Source organism: Oryzias melastigma, linkage group LG13 (genome assembly GCF_002922805.2).
Source record: "Oryzias melastigma strain HK-1 linkage group LG13, ASM292280v2, whole genome shotgun sequence".
Taxonomy (NCBI): Eukaryota; Metazoa; Chordata; class Actinopteri; order Beloniformes; family Adrianichthyidae; genus Oryzias; species Oryzias melastigma.
Window position 1 is genome coordinate 6,401,805 of NC_050524.1, and position 18,905 is coordinate 6,420,709.

The window sequence follows — 18,905 nt, forward strand, 5'->3', positions numbered from 1 at the left end:
TATCCCCAATCGCTTCAGCCACCAACACACTACTGCATATTTAGAATTGCACTGCTATCCAGCTTAGAAACATCCATCTGAAAGGGCTTCTTTTGAAAATGAATGAGAAAATCATGCGCACAACTATGCAAGAGGAGAGAAGCATGAAACACACCCTTTTAAAAATTAAATCCCAAATCACTGGAGGGGTGACAAACTAGAAAAATAATAAGCGAACAAGCTTTAGCGGATGTCTAAACTTAATTATTATTGACGTGAAGCAGAGGGCTGCTTAAACTCTATAGTGTGGCACACTTGTCAAAGTCAGGTGTTTCAAAATGTGTGCGAAGTAACACAGTAACATCTACATGTGTGCCTGCTGCTGGGAATAAGTGAGAAAATGTGTTTTTTTCCAGGCAGAAACAATCAATCTTCCATCTGCTTTCAATTTGCAATTTGCAGCTATAGGGTTCCTTCCTCACAGAAACGAAATAACAGGTATGAGAAAAAAATATGAATAGCCGGTTTATGCCCAACAATGCTTGTGGCGCACTGCCGATTCTCTTCTGAATGTAATGTAACACCACCAGAGGGCTGATCATTCATTGGCTTTTCTGGGGTTTTTCTGCTTTTTTATATCAACAGCCTGTGTTGGGAAGAAATGGAACCCAGGACTTAATGTTTTTCATTTTTATACAGCCTTATAAAAAAAAAAAAAAAAAAGAAATCTTAGATTCTCTATTCTATCGTCATAATATCTCCAGGAACAAAAATCAGAGACTAGAAATGTCCAATCTTGTCAGAATGGAAAGCTTTTTTGGGGGATGTTTCTATTTTGGGCTTCTTTATACTATGCATTGTCAAAAAAGGTACCGACCTGGACCAGCAGCTGCTGCCTTTAGGATTCCTGTGTAACCTCACTGGTTTCCAGCAGAGAAAAAACAATACTACAAAGAGGAAGTTCAGATTCTCACAGACACTCAACACTACAAAAACTAAATCTTAGGGTGTATTCAGACCAGAAAAGTCCATTGTTCCAGACTTAATTTGGTCCAGACTGTTCCAAACCAAAGCTTGTAAACAAAACCATGTGATTAAAGATCTCTTCATTTATTAGCCAGGAATTATGAGGGCGGGGCAAAGATGAGAGGACGAGAGAACAAATGGTGGCACTCTCACGTTTTCCAATCCTTGTCGGGATAGTTTACATAGTCAATTGTTATATTTTACTGACCAGTTTTGAACGTTTTTATTAACACCTTTTACCGTTGCTTTGTTACAGCGAAGGCGGTTTCTGAGTAGGGAACCAGCTAAGAAGATACGCTGGGAAGTGTTGAAGACATAGCTTGTCATAAACCATCAGGAAAAAATGCTAGTGTAAAGAAATGCTGCATTCATGGGGGGTTGGAAAAATGACTGACTGACACAGAAAACCAACAAGAACATCAGGAAAACAACCAAACTTCCACTACATGAGTGCAGAATAATCATCTATGGGGACACACAAGAATCACAGAGAAAACAAAACATTAGTAAGGATTATCAGTGTAATTTATTCCAGTTTGATGGGCCAGATTAAATAGCTTAATAGGCTACATACGACTCCCCGGCCGTAGTTTGCCCACTCCTGATCTAGACATCTACGTGAGGATGAATCCGATTGGACAAATCTCCTCCTGATTCTCAGCAATTTCATTAAAGAAATACTCAGAAATGCAATTTTATGCTTAATTTTCTTTATATGTATCATCAGAAAATTGCCACAAGAACAAGTAAAAAATACCAAAACCAATATTTTCATTTGGAGTTGGTCTTTCAAGAATAATTCCAGGCCGATGAATGAAGCTGCACTGAATCACTGCCGTCCAAGCCGCACAAATTCCGCTCTGCATTCTTTACACAAAGTTCTCACTGAGATCTGGTGAACCAGTGACTCCAAAAGCCGAAACGTCCAACTGTTTTATCAAAAATGAAAACAAATCGGGTCCCACTTTGCTCCCGATGCGACTTGGAGCCACTAAAACTCTGAACATCTGCTGGCAGAGGCTAAATGTGAACACAGACATTTCAAATGTGCAGTTCATGCTGTCCACGCCGCAGTTGTCTCCGGGTGATGGAAAGCATGAGTCTGTGGCCATGCGTGCCGCTGAGCGCTCCAGATCACCCACTGCAGGCTTGACCTTCCCTCTCTGGCTGCTTAACCTAATCAATTATGGTTCAGAACAGAAGCCAAGAGAGTGGGGAGACAGAATGCCCACGACCTTGTCAGAGCCCCGAGGAGACTGTGAATAATTTCCTTTGAGTCCCATAAAGAAGGTTTCCATTACAGAAGCAAGGGAGTGAAGGTATCTCGTTTAACAAAAAAACAGAAAGGAAAAAAAGGTGAAAAAATAAATGTCAAGTACACAGATAAGATCAGGCACAGCTTGATAATCTGAAGGAAACCCTCTTATGTCTGGCATTGTCAGGCTGAGGGAAACAAATTACTTGAAGAATGCTGCTTTCACAGCAACAGCCTCAAACCTGTCTAAAAAAAAGTAAAGGATGGAGCAAGAAAAGCTGAAATCACTGAGGATTTTAGCTTATGTCTGATCTGTTTAGGACTTCTAAAACAGGATGAAACATTGTAATTCCTAACAAAAATAACCTCAATAATGACAAATATTTTAGAACAGTTAATTTTATGCAGATTTTAAGACATTCTGATTATGTATTTGAGGTTTTTTTTATCATACCAGCAGGTCTGAACGTCACAGTATGTTTTTTAAGATGATCCTGTTTTTGTGACCTTGTGGGAAAATGTGATTTCTGTAAATTGTGGTTATTTAAGAACATTCAAAGCCATAATTACAATTGTATATCAATAAAATAGTTGCTTATTGCACCATTTTCTCTAAAAAAAAAACTTTTTTAGGTTTCAAATCAACATCCTTCCCCTTAAGAGGACCCAAAGGAACAAAGGAGAAATGGATGTTTTATCTGCAAAAAGAAACAAAACAGAAACCTTGTATTTATATTAAATAAATTGTGAAACGTTTGGACACACACAGACCCCCCAACGATTCACGAGTTGAACCACGATTCTTACTTTTTATTATAGTGTTTATTGCTATGTCCATTTACTAGATGGATGAAAATTGAAATTATTTGCATTTAATCATCATTTATACCTTTATTTAGAACAGGTGATCAGAATCAACTAAACTGATTAAAAAAACACAAAGATTCAGATAAATTTTTTTTTTGTAATTTTAAAGGTTTTTTTTGTTTGCTTGTCTGTTTGTATAATCTTCAGGTTCAGCAGTAAAACAACATAAAAAGGATAAAAATCACTTTTGTTTTGGGTCATCTAACAACAAAACCTGAAAATGTTCTCCACAGTTTTCTATCCTAAAAGTTCTTCAGTATTTTACGTTCTAAGCATTACATATTGCTGCACAGCTCCTATGAAAAGTCTTTTTTCGCAGCAGAATCAGTTGATTCGCGTTGATTACATCCACCTTTCAGCAGCGCGAGGCTGCGTTTCTTCAGAATAAGCTGAAGTTTCGTTAATTACGTCAAATGTTGAAGAGTTATCATAACCAAAATATTGTAAACACTGGAGCTAAAGCTCTAATGTTAAAGCTAATTCATTTTTTCAGAAGTCACGTCTGTGAGCGGAACTTCAGTCTCAGTTTTTGAACGGAAAAAAGCTCTCGCTAGTTTTACTTTGAAAACCGGAAGCTTCGCCGTCACGAAGATGTGTTCACTTCCGGTGGAAGTACGGCGGCTCTTTCGGTTTTATTTTAGTTCGTAAACTTAAAATCCGACATTAATCTGCCTTTCAGAGCAAAAATACATCGTCCCAAATTGATATTTTGATCATCTTTCGCTACAATTTATTATATTTATAAAGATCGCGAATCAATGATCTTGGACGTCGCAAATATCCGTACTCGAAATTTTGGGAGCAGATCGCGAATACCCGAGCACCCGGACACTCGTTACCAACCTAATATATATACAATAGCATGGGAAACAAATCGGAATTCAATTTATAGGAGGCGATATTTTCTTTGCTGAAGCACTTTTGCCTTTTACAATTTTAATTGCATCTTCATTCATTTTTGACCTCATCTTTGCCTTTTTTTACAAGACTTTTTAGAGTTTGATGGTATTTTTAAAGACCCAGATTATGTTTTTGGTGTTTTTACGCATCTTCTTGTAGCCTTTTTCTGATTTTGGAGGAAAAATATGAAGACAATTGACCTTGTCAGAGTTTAATCAAATCATGGTAATCAGGTGCAGACCAAATGTAGTTTAAAAAAACTTGCAGTTGATACATACAATTATTCGACCACAAGCTCCCTGCTCCCCTCCATTCCAGTGCATCCTGTATACAAATAGATCCATTAATGTCTTTGTTTTCCTTTGATCCAAACTGTATGATTAAATAGTGCTAATATTGCTCACTATTTTTATTGTACCTGTAATGTTAAGTTTGGGGTGTGACGGCATGAAAAGCATCAAAACAGTCGGATAGTGGAAAATGTACAGAGAGAAAATAGACTCATCCTTAGAGAAAATAGACTCATCCTTTTTGTGTGTCCTTCATTACTGTTTGTGTTTCAGTATTTACATTTAAATGTTCTTTTTCTTCACATATTTGTTTTTCCAGTCTTGTTTCAGAGGATATGATTTCTCATCATTTGCAGGGGCTATTTTTCTAAATGCTCTGTTCTGATTGGCTGCAGGAAAGTTTGCAGGAAGTGTTCCCGTCTTTGTAAGGAAGTGTTGAAAAGGGCGTCAGGAGGCCTTCCCCGAAACTTCTGTGAACAAATAAATTAATTTGTCCAGCTACAGCATTTGGAAGTTGACTGTTTTCTTTGGTTTGTGTGATTTCTATTTCACACATAATATGCAAGTACACAAAGTTATGCACGAAATGTTTTTTTTTTAGCTACAAATCAAGAATAAATCACACACAAACCATAAGTTAAGTGCAAATCAAGAATTACGCGCACACAAGTCAGGATAATCTATTTTCTCTCCATAGAATTTTGAGTAGGATTACTCAACGACAATCCTGCCCAAAACTTATAGACAAATTTAAGCTGAACTTCTACCACGTTGCAGAAACACCCAGTGTGTCTTTAACAACTTTGGGATAAAATTGTGTCAAAAAACTGCTGACTGTTTTTGCATCCTTGTAAGCTTGTAGATGGAATAAACTGGTACAAGACGCCAACAAATAACTCATCAACTCCAGATATGTATTAATATGAGCCTGTTTATTCTCTGGAAGACTGTCTAATAATGAAGAGTAAAAACAGAATTCAGATCTGGGCTAAAACAAAATTTTTTTCCTCTTTTCTTTGTTGCTTAATAAATTGTACAGCTAATAGTTTGCTTTCAGCTGTGTATTTGGTTACACATTGAGAACAAATGTCTCAAAAATATGAAAATGTTTATTTCTACATGTTTTATGGTCAACGTTTGCACCTTTACACTAAGCTACATTATATAATTTATAGTGAAGTAAATTAAATGTGGTAACATGATACATTAAAATAAAACAGCAAAAAAAACTTATTGGATATTTTTTTTATCTTTGCAATAAATGTAATCTATATCTGCATTTCTAAAAACACAATAAACCAGACCATATGTGTAAGACTGTAAGCATTTTGTGTAGCTAAGCTGTGAAAAGTGTTTTATAAATAAAGTTTGAAAGTTATGCTCACTCAAATGTGCAGATTTGTCTCAATATTTCAACCAACAATCTGTAAAATCATTGCACTTTTGTTTCTTTTTTGGGCAGAGCATCATTATTTGACATGAGATGCAGTTCACTCCACCAGCTTTTCTGTAGACTTTTAGAGAATCCTGAGCAAATGAACGAGTTTATGTTTTCACACAGCAGTTATTTATTCAAAACTGTTCTGCTCAAGGGCTGGGCAGCAAGGCAGCTTGGAGCAGTTTCAACAGCTTGTTCTCTGCATGAATTCACATCTTTAGAGAAGGCTTATTACCTTTCGCTGCTGTGTTATAGCCTGGAGAGGGCAAAGTGTTGAGTTTGCATTACTGCAAAGCACACGTCTTGAAGGTTTCTCATCCCCCCATCGTCTAGCGGGTATTTGAAACCACCCAAGTCATTTGAACAGACAAAAGCAACAGCAAATCACACTTTAAAGATCCACTATGAAGAAAACCACATTTTAAACATGGTTTTAGCATGTTCTTGTGACATTTTTCTGTGTTCAAAAATGCATTTATGTGTATTTTTTTTTTTATTTAAATTGTTGTGAATCAGAAGCAGACAAAAAAATTGCATTTGTGATTTTTTTTTTTTTTTTAAAGGCTGGGCGGGCCACAAGCTCCCTGCTTTGCTTCATTCTGATGCATCCACTTGTACGCTTCTCTATCCATGTATGTTTTTCTTTTCCCCGTCTGACCTGGCATCTGACTCAAAATTACACAGATGGATAGCTACAATATTTCTCTCCATTTTTGTTGCACCAATAATGCCATGTTGCGAGTGTGAGGGTCTGTAAGCTAGCACGAGGGAGTGTAAAGAGAGAACTCTCTGTGTGTGGAGCTCCTGCTAACCTCTGCATGTTTGTTAATGTTGTTTGTTAAGGAATTTAGACCTTTTAATAAAAAGTTGGAACAAAAATGTACTGAGTTCTACACCATCGCCATGAAAGACAATGCCCTGTAAAATGGACTCCACAAATATGTCCCCTGAGACGAGCCCTGTGGGGCGTCAGGCCAATGCCTGGCAGAAAAGAGACCCCACCAAAAAGAAATTAATAAAGGCCTCAACACTGTAAAGCAGGGGTGTCAAACTCAATCGCACAGGGGGCCAAAACACACTTTAGGTCAAGGGCTAAACAGGATAAACATTTATTAAACACACTAAAACTAAATTTTTAAAACTTTAAAAACTGAACTTTTTAAAATTACTATGAATAAAGCAGACCGGAATATTATTTCAACTTAAACCTTGAATAACTTTCAATATTTTACTCTCCATAAAAATATGTTTTGTCAAAATGATACAAGTTAAAATAAGCGCACAATAACATCGGGCCATTAATTACAATAAAATGAAACTATCTGGAGGGGCCGATAGAATTATACTGATACTGTTCGTAAAATCAAGGGTCTGCAACCCTCGGTGCGTAGTACTGGATGTGGTACCGCACGTGGACTGGTCCTCAGGACGCAGCCGATACCGATACCCTAACCCGATACTGGTACCCTAACCCGGCACTGGACATGGTACCGGGTACGGTACCAGACACGGTTCCTGGGGGCCTGTAATTTAATGGGAACAGCCAGAAGGTCAAATAGCATCAAATTGGGGACATTGCTTTGGCCAAGTTGAGAGGGAGAATGTGTTGCATCTTCGCAGAATCTAAATTTTGATTGGTCCGTATCCGTGCCCTTCCTTCTGCCAGGAAGGTTATTTATAGTTTGTTTTTTAGTGGAAAAGTACTGATTAGGTCCTTGAAGTACCCCCCAACTGGTTTCAATTGGTGTGGAGCTCCTTGTGGGTTAACGTAAAAATGCACTCATCAATGTGTTAAAAGTTTAAATGTGTAACATAGTATATTAGTACAAAAAAGCCTTCCTTTAGTATAAAACCCTTCAGAAATGTTTGTTTTTACAGTATGTGTTGGGAGCTACTCTAATAGTGAATATGCTAATGTGGCTAATGCTTCTAACATGGCGAATGTGTGACAAGTTCTAGAGTTTCTTTGAATGTAGTTATATGATAGAATGATCTCAGACCCTTTTGTCTCACTTAAGTTTGGTATGTGCTGTGAATGACATAAGTTCAGATATAATTCACTGAGATAATCCAGAAAATAGGTTAACTCAAATGATGATGGATGTGAATAATGGTTTCAGACATGCACAAATACAGTCCAGGCTCTCTCTTCTGCCCAGTTTGCATTTGAGTGGGCTGAAATCTGATCTGATCCCACCTCGGATCTAAACTTGAATGTTTCCCTCAACACGGTGATGTGAGGCGCTTCAACGCATGAAAGACTGAAGCTTGTCATTTCTAAATACTTTTCCTGCACACTTCCTTTGCTGTCAGAAAGTGAAATCCTCCAGGAGAAATCAAAGTTTGTGAAAATAAAATCCGAACACAAAGTAAGTGCTTGTTTCACAGGGAAGTCTTGTAATTTGACACGCGTGCTCTAGATTTGGTTTTCCTACTTACATTTGTTGTCCTCTGTGCCCAGACAGTGCTCGGAGCTTTTTTGCTGGCTGATGCTGTTACCGGGGAAGGATCCCCGCTGCATGTCCTTTATCCAGCCGAGTGAGCAGGGTAACCTGCTGCCTTCTCCTTCAGAGACTGGAGAATGTAAATAAATTCTGAGGAGCTTTTTCTTTTCATGGACATCCACTGCAATGCTCGTCACAACGTCTGTCAGACTGCAATCCTTCCATTTCTATACAGGGAAACATTAACTCAATGAAAGGATGCTAAATGTTACTGCAGTGAAATCCCTCAAGTGAGAACAAAAGGCTTGTTTGAACAGCAAAACCAAATATGGATGGTCTGTCGCGCAGGCAGACAATGCACATATGGTGAAATCAATGCGCCGCCTGCAGTGGCTTCACCTGCAGTTTGCAGTCTGGCCTCTTCGCTGCTTCCAACAGCAGCTGATGGTAGCTTGTTTGTTGCTAACACATCAATCATTGTCACCTTCTAATGACTTATTCATTAGCTTCGCCAAAACACACATCTTGATGATGAGACTGGAAGGAGCATGTTTCAAGACCCGCAGTTGCAGAGTCTGCAATCAGCATTCTGTGGAATTAAAGCCACTATTAATCAATTTTAGGCGAGCTGGAACCGATCCCAGATGCATGATCCTGCGAGGAAAGATGGGAGGAAGCTCGAGCGACAGTTGGGTGTCAGTGTGTGAAAGAGACTGTGTGTAAGGACTAATACTGTTACACAGAAACCATGACATCAGCAGAGGAGCTGCATATTTAAAACAATACCACAGAAACGCAGTTTGATTTGTAGGTAATGACATTTCTGGAGTTTTTATCTTTCTTCTCAGCCACTGCAGGTCAGAGTCATGGATTATCACGGGTTTTAAATAAATTAACTGGAATATGTAAAAAATAAAAATAAAAAATAAATGCAAATTAACCAATTTGGTGAGGTCTCAAAATCTCAAAAGAAGCAGTCCAAGGTTACTGAAAAACAGCAGGAGGAAAGACTTTGAAAAGATAAAATGAACAAAAAACAGAAAAACAAATGAGTGAAGCTATTTTAGGCATGCAATTTCTAAAGACCCACTCAAACAAAATTCATGTTTTTACATGTTCTTGTGGCAATTTTCTGATGATGGAGGACATATAAAAGGACCTATACCAGGATTTTCTTCAAGTCTTTTAGAGTAAACTAAATCTATGAATATGATCATATATTACCTCAGGGACACAAAAAACTAATTATTTACTGTCCTACCCGAAAGTAAGACAACTCGATCTCTGAGGGACCGCCTTTCCCCGTGAGCCCATTTCATGACGACTTCCTGTGTTTCTCCCACAAAAACAAACATCCAAATCTTTCCAAAGATGGATCCACAGATTGTGTATCAGACTTTAGCAGCCCCAGCATTCACAGACAGAATGGAGATGGCTACTGGGTTCATTTTGTGCTGAAAGTGAGTCAAGAAATGCAGACAACACCAGATGAACATTTCAGGATTTATTGAAATGATGAGAACATTGCATTATGTTATGATTAGCACTGGCTGTGAACCTTTTTCTCAATGAAGCATGACAATTTTTATTGAGATACCGGACCTTTCCGTCTTTGCTCAATAATCCATGTTCAAACCAGGTCTTCTAATTTGTCGCTTGCTTTTTCCATCAGGAAATAGTCTGCTTCCTGGATACATTTAGAATCCACCTTAAATCTTATGCAGATTCCTCACCAGAATGTTCTTTAGCGTATACCACCACACAAAGTGTTTATGCCAAATGCAATGAGCGTTTCTTGGCTATTGCTACACTGGATCACAACAGAAATAGCACCAACAGCTGGCATCTGCATGAGCTGGGGGAGCTTGCAAAGCAAGAGCCGTGGTTTTTAGAGGAATACTCAGAAATCCATGAACGGATCAAAATGTCGCTTTGGGGGTTGTTTATAGTGAGGAATGAACTGTATAAAACACCTAAAAGCTAAAAAACTTGATTTTTCATGGTATAGGCCCCTTTAAACTAGTGCGTAAACAGATAGCTCTCAGCGATGGGGAGGGGAAAGGGGGTGGGGTTGCTCCTAACCAATCGGTGCCACCAACAACTCAAAGGCCAATTTCTAATGAACTCCTGCTGCTCTGCAGAAACTATCGCTTAAAAAAACGACAGATTTTTTTAAAAGTTTTGGCTAAAACATGTCATAATCCAATTGAAATTGGATAAAAAGACGGTCAGAGTGGGTTTTTAAAGAGTAACAAAACTAGAAATAAAGAATGTTAAAGAATAAATGTTTATAAGGAAAATTTGTAACCAGATACATGCTAGCTTTAGAATATTGTCCGCTTAGGAGTTTTTTGAATTCAAGACATGAGATCGCGAAGAAGAGTTGGACAGCAAACTATAAAAAATGAAAAAAAGGAGGTAAGAAATTAATCTTATTTTGGTAAGAAGAGTTTCATCACAAAGGCAAATATGGTGTGAACGATAACTGTGGCACAGTGTGTAAGAATCCTGGTGAGAAGCAAATGCTGATATCTGTAAATAACTGTATGCCAACTGGGCAGAATTTCTTGATCTATTATTATATTAAAAAATATATACTCAAATATTTATTGAACTTGGGTGCTTTTACCCAAGACGGATGCACCAGCTGCATTACATCAGCTCTTTTTTTAGTTTTTATATATGCTACATTCCCTGTGTGGAGATCAAAATCAGGGGGTTCTGTTTGATATTTTGTTGGACAGGTGTTCGTGTGGGTGTTGCTAACACGCGGGGAGATTCTGTAGCAGGAAAACGTGGCGAGTGGTGAACATGAGCTACAGATATGACATGCCTGCACTGAAAAATAAAATGTGCAATGGGAAAGAAAAGAAAGATTCTGCCTTGATATCTGACTGTACATGATTTGGGGCTTCAATATTCCAGTCAGAGTTCCAGCTTCCAGCATCACACATGAAGCAGAAAAACTATTGCAAGCACCAAACTTCAGTCGGCTTATTTGTGGTTAGGAACACATGGGGGAATTTGAACAAACGCAAATATTTGCAACAGAAAAATGGATACAAATGACATGAAAGTTTTTAAAATCTAGTCTTTTTGTCTACTCCTAACTAACCATAGTGTGGAGTGAATTGGACAAGGTGGTATTGTTCAGTACTAGTGATGAGAAGCTGGAGGAAGCATAGTTACACACACAAATCAATGTGCATTCAATATACCGAGTAAATAAGAGGTCATTTACTACGCTTGTTTGTTTTATTTATCCAAATGTTTGCTAAAGCTGCTTTTATTAGAAGAATTCTGGATTATCTTTAAAATTGTTAAAGATCTTCAAGTTCTTGTTTAATGCTTTCTAACATTAAATTCAAAACTTCAGGCTGCAGTTTCTCCTGGAGTCAAAATGAAAGTTCAGGAGTGGACACCCTTCAGATGAAACAAAATCCATCAACAATAAAACAAAAATGTGTCATTAAATTGTAAATCTTCATTGTAGGTTCTGAAACTAGAAGCACTGAATGGTTTCAAAGGAAAATTGAAATCGAAAAAATAACCAGAAATGTTGCTCAGCAGAAGAAATTAGTAAAATTTTGGGTCTGTTAGCATCATAAAAAATCTAACAGCACAAAGGAACAATTAAAGAGGAAAGGAAGTCCTATAAACAAGTGACATTCGTTTGATGTAAATGAAAATACTTTTTATATTTCCAAGAATTTGTCTTTAAAAGCTTGTCTTGTATTTGTTTTCCTTTGATAACACTTTTGCCCCTTCCTTTTTCAGTTTTTCCTTTTTTTCATTTCTTTGTATCTTTCCTTCCTTCTTTCTTCCTGGCTGTCAGCACTTTTACTGTCCATGTTTCTTCATTTCATCATTTGTTGTCGTATCTGTTAGAACCAGAAAATCCCTGTGCTAGAATTTTGGTTCAACAGAAACAGGTGAAGATGTCCAGACAAATACGGTGATAGATGTTGAGCCTTCTTGGCGTCATGAACCTGAACCTCTTCACCTGCAGACCCCAGAGAGCCTCCTGCACTCTCACACCACCCTGTTTTAAAATATTGACAGAAAACATTTAATTTTACTGCTGAGTTACAATAAAATCTTTGTTTTTTGTACACATTGGTGTAGTAGGTTCTTTTTCCAGCTTTGCAGCTCAAATACAGTGACACGAATGATCAGCGGCTCCTTCCTGGAAATCACACGACAAACAGGCAGAAAACATTTGTGTGATTGGCACTGCAGGAAAGCTTCACGCTCCGCCTCTCATGCTTTTCCAAATCTGGCAAGTAAACACATGTGTAATCAAGGATGGATCCCGAGCCCGGGCTCAGGGCTGTGCTGCTCACCTCCCGAGCCGTACCGCATGGAAGGGACGACAGCATGCGTCCAGGTGTCGGGCACAGCTGCGCGCCTCTGAAGCGAGACCCTGGATGCGTTCAGCGGGTGGCTGCAGCACGACTCCAAAGGTGGCCCCATCAGCTGGGTTGTGACAGCACTGCGGTCCTGTTAAATATCAAAACCCTCTCAAATTGACCACCGCTGTCAGCCCTCTTACTCTGAAAAACAAGAATTGCATTTAGCTCCTGCAGAAGCAACTGACTACATTAGAGCGAGTGTGGCTCCTTTAAGAAATGTGTGGCAGGAAAAGCTAATTCAAAGAAGCAATTATTATAAATGCCTTTTTAGAGCCGTGGGAAAAATTGGTCCGTTTTTCCTTTTCGGTGGCCAATTTTCCTTGTAGACTTGTGCAGGAAAAATCGATTCTGCTGCGCGCTCAACTCTCAAAAACAGACCTCTGGCAGGTTGACTGATACACTCGGGTTGTGAAACCCTGGCAGTGGCTGTCACACACTCCTGCACTTGGTTCATCATCTGTGATTTGGAATGGAGGCACAGGTGGACGGAGCGCTGCCTCCCTCATTTAAGAAGCTCTTGGCTGTTCGGTGACACATGGATAATCCAACAAGGTATCAATCATTACTCCGTTATTGAGGTAATAGGAGAGACTCTATGTTTCCTGGTCACTGTCCTTATTATTCTTGGGGTAGTGGGCCCCCGTGAGACTGCAGAGCCAGATGGAAGTGAGGTGTTGTCACCACTGAGTGAGCAGGTAATGGATTACTCCAGCACAAATGGGCTCCCACATGGGAGATGAGGAATCCACTGACAAAGAGGCAGAGGGTGAGTGGCAGCATCTTCCAAGATTCCTTTCTTCAACTTTCTCCTGAGTGTGCGAGGCGGCTCGCTTTCAAAGTGACACAGAGTCCGCCAACAGTGGGATTAATGAATTTTGGAAGGCCTTTGAGAGGAAAACAAAGGCGGAAAACAAATATCTTCCAACCAATTTGTCATACATTTCAGTGAGTGGAAGTGAGACACCGCTCTTTCTGAATTGCATAGAATTACACGATGCATAATAGGGCATCTTTCCAATTAAAAAGTCCATCCCCGCCTCCTTTTTTCCCCCAACTCCTGTTCTTGAAAGAAGCTGATTTGTCCTGACATAAGGGAAATATGGCTCCTCTGACAGTCGTTGCTCAGGGATATGATTACGCTGTGGTAATTATGATTGTTTTCTTTTTTCAATCACAGCTGAATGGAGTGGAAGTGGGTTATTCCAGCGGCATCAGAATGACTGCGCTGGATTATTCTGATGGGGCCCATTTCAGATACAAGCATTCTGCTGGCACAAGCACAGACAAATGCACGCAGCAACTCTACAGGGAGAGCAGCGACAGTCCTGCAGCCTCTGCAGGCAGATCTGCTCACATCCAATGCTCTCCTCTGACTTCAGCATCGCCTCACTACACAGACAAATCCAGCCTTCAGTCAGGTTGAGCTCAAAAATGGAAGATTTTTTGCATTTTGTGAATAAAACACACAAGCTAAAACATCCTTTTATGCTTCTTCCTGCTTGTTTTATATTTTTAAGCACCAAAACACCTAATTAAATCTTTAACTCCATCAGTCGGTTAATTCAAATACTCGCCTATTTTGATTGTTTTTGTTTTTTTAAAACCAACCAAAATTCTGGCTCTTTTAATGCCAGATGCAGCAGCTTTTAAAAGGGGATCTGAAATACAAAGAGTTCTCTTTTAATGCTTGAAAGCACATATTTGTCTGAAGTCTCATTCAGCGCCAAACACTTTTTATCATCACACAATTTCAGTTTCAAATCACGCTGCACTCACTTTGCACTCCAGATAGGAACTTTCTTGGTTGTTTTTCTTTTGTTATCAGTTGAAAATTCTAATGAGCAGACTTGCAATTAAGAAATATTTGAAAATGTAATCCTTACTTCAAATAATGTTTTTGTGAATCATAAAATAAATAAAAAAATTCAAGTTTTCCTTTAGTTTGTAACTTTTACGTCACTGGAAAATTGGAAATAAAATGATTTTTACTTGAGTAATATTAATTCATAAAAATTGGTAGTATTAATGGATAAAAACTAAAATACATTAAAGGAAAGCACCTTAAACAGCAAATAACCTTCGTAAAATGGACATTGAGGCTCACTTAGCTTTGAGTTTGAGTCATTTGTTGGCTGTGTCTTTGTGGTTATTTAATCCTCTTTTTGGTCAATATGGTTTTTAATTTCAGGAGCGGTGGAGGGGTCTGTATGTTGCACTGTGCCACAGAGGAGAAACTCATTTCTCCATGTGGGTGTGCTCTGAAGCACAGAAGTTTACATTTAAATGTAAGTAATGACTTTTGTTTTAGCATGACTTTTTAAAGTTCTAAAACTGATATACAGTACCTTGGATTGGTGATAGATTCACAGATGTCCTTCAAAGCTCATATTGAAAAACTACATAAAAAATAAAGTTAAATCTTTTCAATTTCAATGCAATTTGAAACAAAATGCCCCATTAAGCAGCTATGATTTTCTCAAATGCAATGATTTTTTGTTATTTTAACTGTTGTATAACCAGCTGGTCCCAAGCTGGTCAGAGTCCCAAAAAAACCATTGGAAGTTTTGTACAAGCAAGTTATCAAAGTTCTACATAAAAATCTGAAATATTACCATCACTGCGCTATTTTTAAAAAAATACAGACTTCTAAACTGGCAAGATCTTCACAGATTTATGAACTTAAGGCTGATGCATAATTCGACTTTGGATCCTCTGACAGAATTCCAAAGAAAAAACTTGGAACGAGTATCTCGAGGCTCTATTAGAGGTGACTGCCCAATTCCTCTACGCAGGACTTTTAGTCAGTCGGCCTGGTCAGTGAGAAGTGCTTGTGAGTGGAACTCAGTACCTGAGGAGATCCAACTGTCCACAACATATAACAGTTTCACAAAAAATGTGATTCTAGTTCTTTATAATTTTGTAATTTTTTTATTGCATCGTATTGTACAGCCACTCCATATTAGCTGATAACATATATGTCATTTGTTAATTTTTATTGTTCTCAGTGTTTTCACTGCTTTCTTTGTCTTCATGGTCAGGGGACCACAGATGAAAACTGGCCTTTTGGCTGATTCTGGCTTTTTTAAAAACTACATGTTTCATCCTGTTTTATCATGTGGTTTTCTTTTAAATTGAATGGTCACCTTTATAAAAAAGGAAAAAAAAGTGCATTTTCCGAGTGCTGACAACCATGCGCCAACGTAGATAACCGGCGAAAAACAATGATGCCAAGGCTCCAATTGGGTTTGTCCGCAGTTTCCGTGATGGCCCCAACTGTGTCTACCCACTCAGTGGGCTCGCTCCCCACGCTAGCTGGTGGACAGCATGTATGTTGACAGTTCTACTTCCCAGGGGCCAGCAGAGCTATAGAGGGCCGCCACCCAGAATGCTGGATCTTAGGCAATAGCGCCAACCAGGGTTCTATCAGACCCATCAGTTCAATTCATGCCACTGAATTAAAAAAAAAAACAAAAAGTTTAAAAAAAATACAATAAAAGTTAGTATTTGTTTTGAGTCATTGGAAAACACTATCTCAGATTTACTTAAAACTTTTTTGTATTCATCTATATTTTGTTTAAAAAAGGAAGTGTCAAAGAAAATACTGATGGCTATTTCGAGTGTTCTTCTAAATCCTCGGATCCACATTTAGCAGCCTTAGCTTGAAGCAATCAGCGCCTGTTTGATTTGATCATTCTGTCACATTGCTGTGGAGAAAACTGTGGCCTGTTTTATTTGCAAAATTGCTTCAGTCCATTAAATTGGAGGACATTTTTACAATGAAGTGCATTTCATTTTTCTTTTAACGCTCAACAAACATGGACGGATCAAGCCGTATGGCCTACTTTGGATCAAGTTTTACTTGTCAGAAAGATGGCTTCACATGTGACAAGAATATTCTGTTATTCCAAAAGTTTGTGGTGGACTGGAAGACGGCCGAGTCCTTTGGGGTTGGTAAGAGGCTGGAACCATCCATCACCCCTTCAGCACCAGACTTCACAGCGGTCTTGAAATATTTCTGATGACCTGCTGAGTTAGATTTTCACTTTGGTTTCACCTGTCTGTAGGACACTGTTCCAGAGATTTCCGAGGTATGTTCAGATGGATTCCGTGGGATCACGAGTCATGCTTGTGTGTTCCTTTTCAACAGCCTTTCTTCTGGCAATCCTTTCCATGCAAACTGTATTCCTTCATTCTTCTTTCTATAATCCTGTCATTGACTTTAGCATTTAACATGCTCACTGAGTCGTAGAATGTTGCTCTTAGGCTCACTGTTTTGTGCATTGCATGCTCTGACATTGAGGTAAATATGCTTCAAGGTCCGTTTCTGGGATTTAGACATCTTTCTTAGATGCAGTCCATTCACAAATGATATTTCTTGTCATAAGACTGTGGACTTCAAAATGTCAGAGAGGTTTTGTTAACTTTTCCAGGCATACGTGCTGCAACTTGTCCTTCACTGAGATCATGATGTCTCTCAGGACTCAGATTTGGAAGGAATGTGTGGATGGCTTCTATTTTGATTCATGGAAGTACCAACCTTTTGAAAATTGATCATAGAGGAGAAAGTAATAATTGCAGTTTATGTCTGTCCGGAATTACACGACACCAAGTTTTTCATTTATCGGAATTGAGCGGTTAAATAAAAAAGCCTGGAGTGAGTTTCATGGGATTTGCTTCAATCTATTCAGGCCAGAAACTTGGGTGTAGTGATAGACACAGACCTAAATTTTGATAAACACATTAAGGCAGTCACTAAATCAGCCTATTATCCTCTCAAAAATATCTCAAGGATTAAAGATCTGATGTCTAAGCAGGACCTGGTGAAACTAGTGCATGCTTTCATCTTTAGTCGACTTGATTACTGTAACAGTGTTTTTACAGGACTACCAAAAAAATCCATCAGGAAACTGCAGCTTATTCAGAACTCTGCTGCTCGGGTTCTCACAAGGACCAAGAAAGTAGACCACATCAGTCCAGTTCTGAGGTCTTTACACAGGTTAAGGGTCTGCCAGAGGACAGACTTTAAAGTTGTTACTGGTTTATAAAGCTTTGAATGGTTTAGCACCAGAATACATGACTGACCTCCTGACCCAGTATGTACCAGCCAGACCTCTTCGGTCATCTGGATCCGGTCTGTTATCAGTTCCTAAAGTCAGAACTAAACATGGAGAAGCTGCATTCAGCTTCTATGAACCACAGATCTAGAACAAACTTCCAGAAAACCTTAGATCTGCTGAAATTTAAACCCAGACTCACCTGTTCTCAGTTGCATTTGATTAATATGCATTCAAAGGTTTATGTCCGCACTGTTTATCTATGCTTGTTTTAAATTTAATTATTTTTACTTTCTTTTAATCTTAATTTAATGATCACATCTTTACTATTTATTTACCATTTCTCTTGATTGTTTTATGTAAAGGACTTTAAATTGTCTGTCTACATGAAAGGTTCTATACAAATAAACTTGCCTTGACTCCTTTTCAAATATTTAAATAGTGCCTTCATTTTTATTGTTTTCAACATTTTTTTTTAATTTCAGAGGGAACAGCAAAGTAAGACAGTTATGTACAGGGAAACACATTTCCATGCTGTGCATATGAGAAGAAACCCTTTGAATGTGGAATTTTTACTCTCAGTATTTGTCCCCATGAATGGATCAAACTACATTTCCCATCCATCATGTTTTTGCTATTTTCTAAACTTCAGAACAGTTTTTAAAAAACAACAATGAACACAGAAATATTTGCACGAGGAAATTCCTAATGAATTTCTTGATTAAACGACATATGATGACTTAGATCAAAATGCTGTATGTTGGTAATAAGATCAGAAAAACTGGAAGAATTAGTTTTGTATATTACACAATTGATACATGTACAAACCAGCAGAAACTACTTGAATTTCTTAGTGACTCAGTACATTGCTGTAGAAGTGATTCAATTTATAGGAATAAAGATTCTCATGTTTAGATTTAGGTTTACTACCTTTTTAAATCATTGTTGATTATTGTGACCTTCACAAAGCAAAAATCATTAGTTATCCAGATGTTGGGTATAAATAAAGCCAGTTTGAAACAAGATATTCTCACCTATGGTGTGTTTGTAGGTGGAAGACAGAAATCTGCACAGTGACATAATCAGACAGTGACATCATCACTCAGTGACATCATCACTCAGTGACATCATCACTCAGTGGCATCATCACACAGTGACATCATCACACAGTGACATCATCACACAGTGACATCATCACACAGTGAATCACAGATTATATCATTGATATGTATATGTAGTG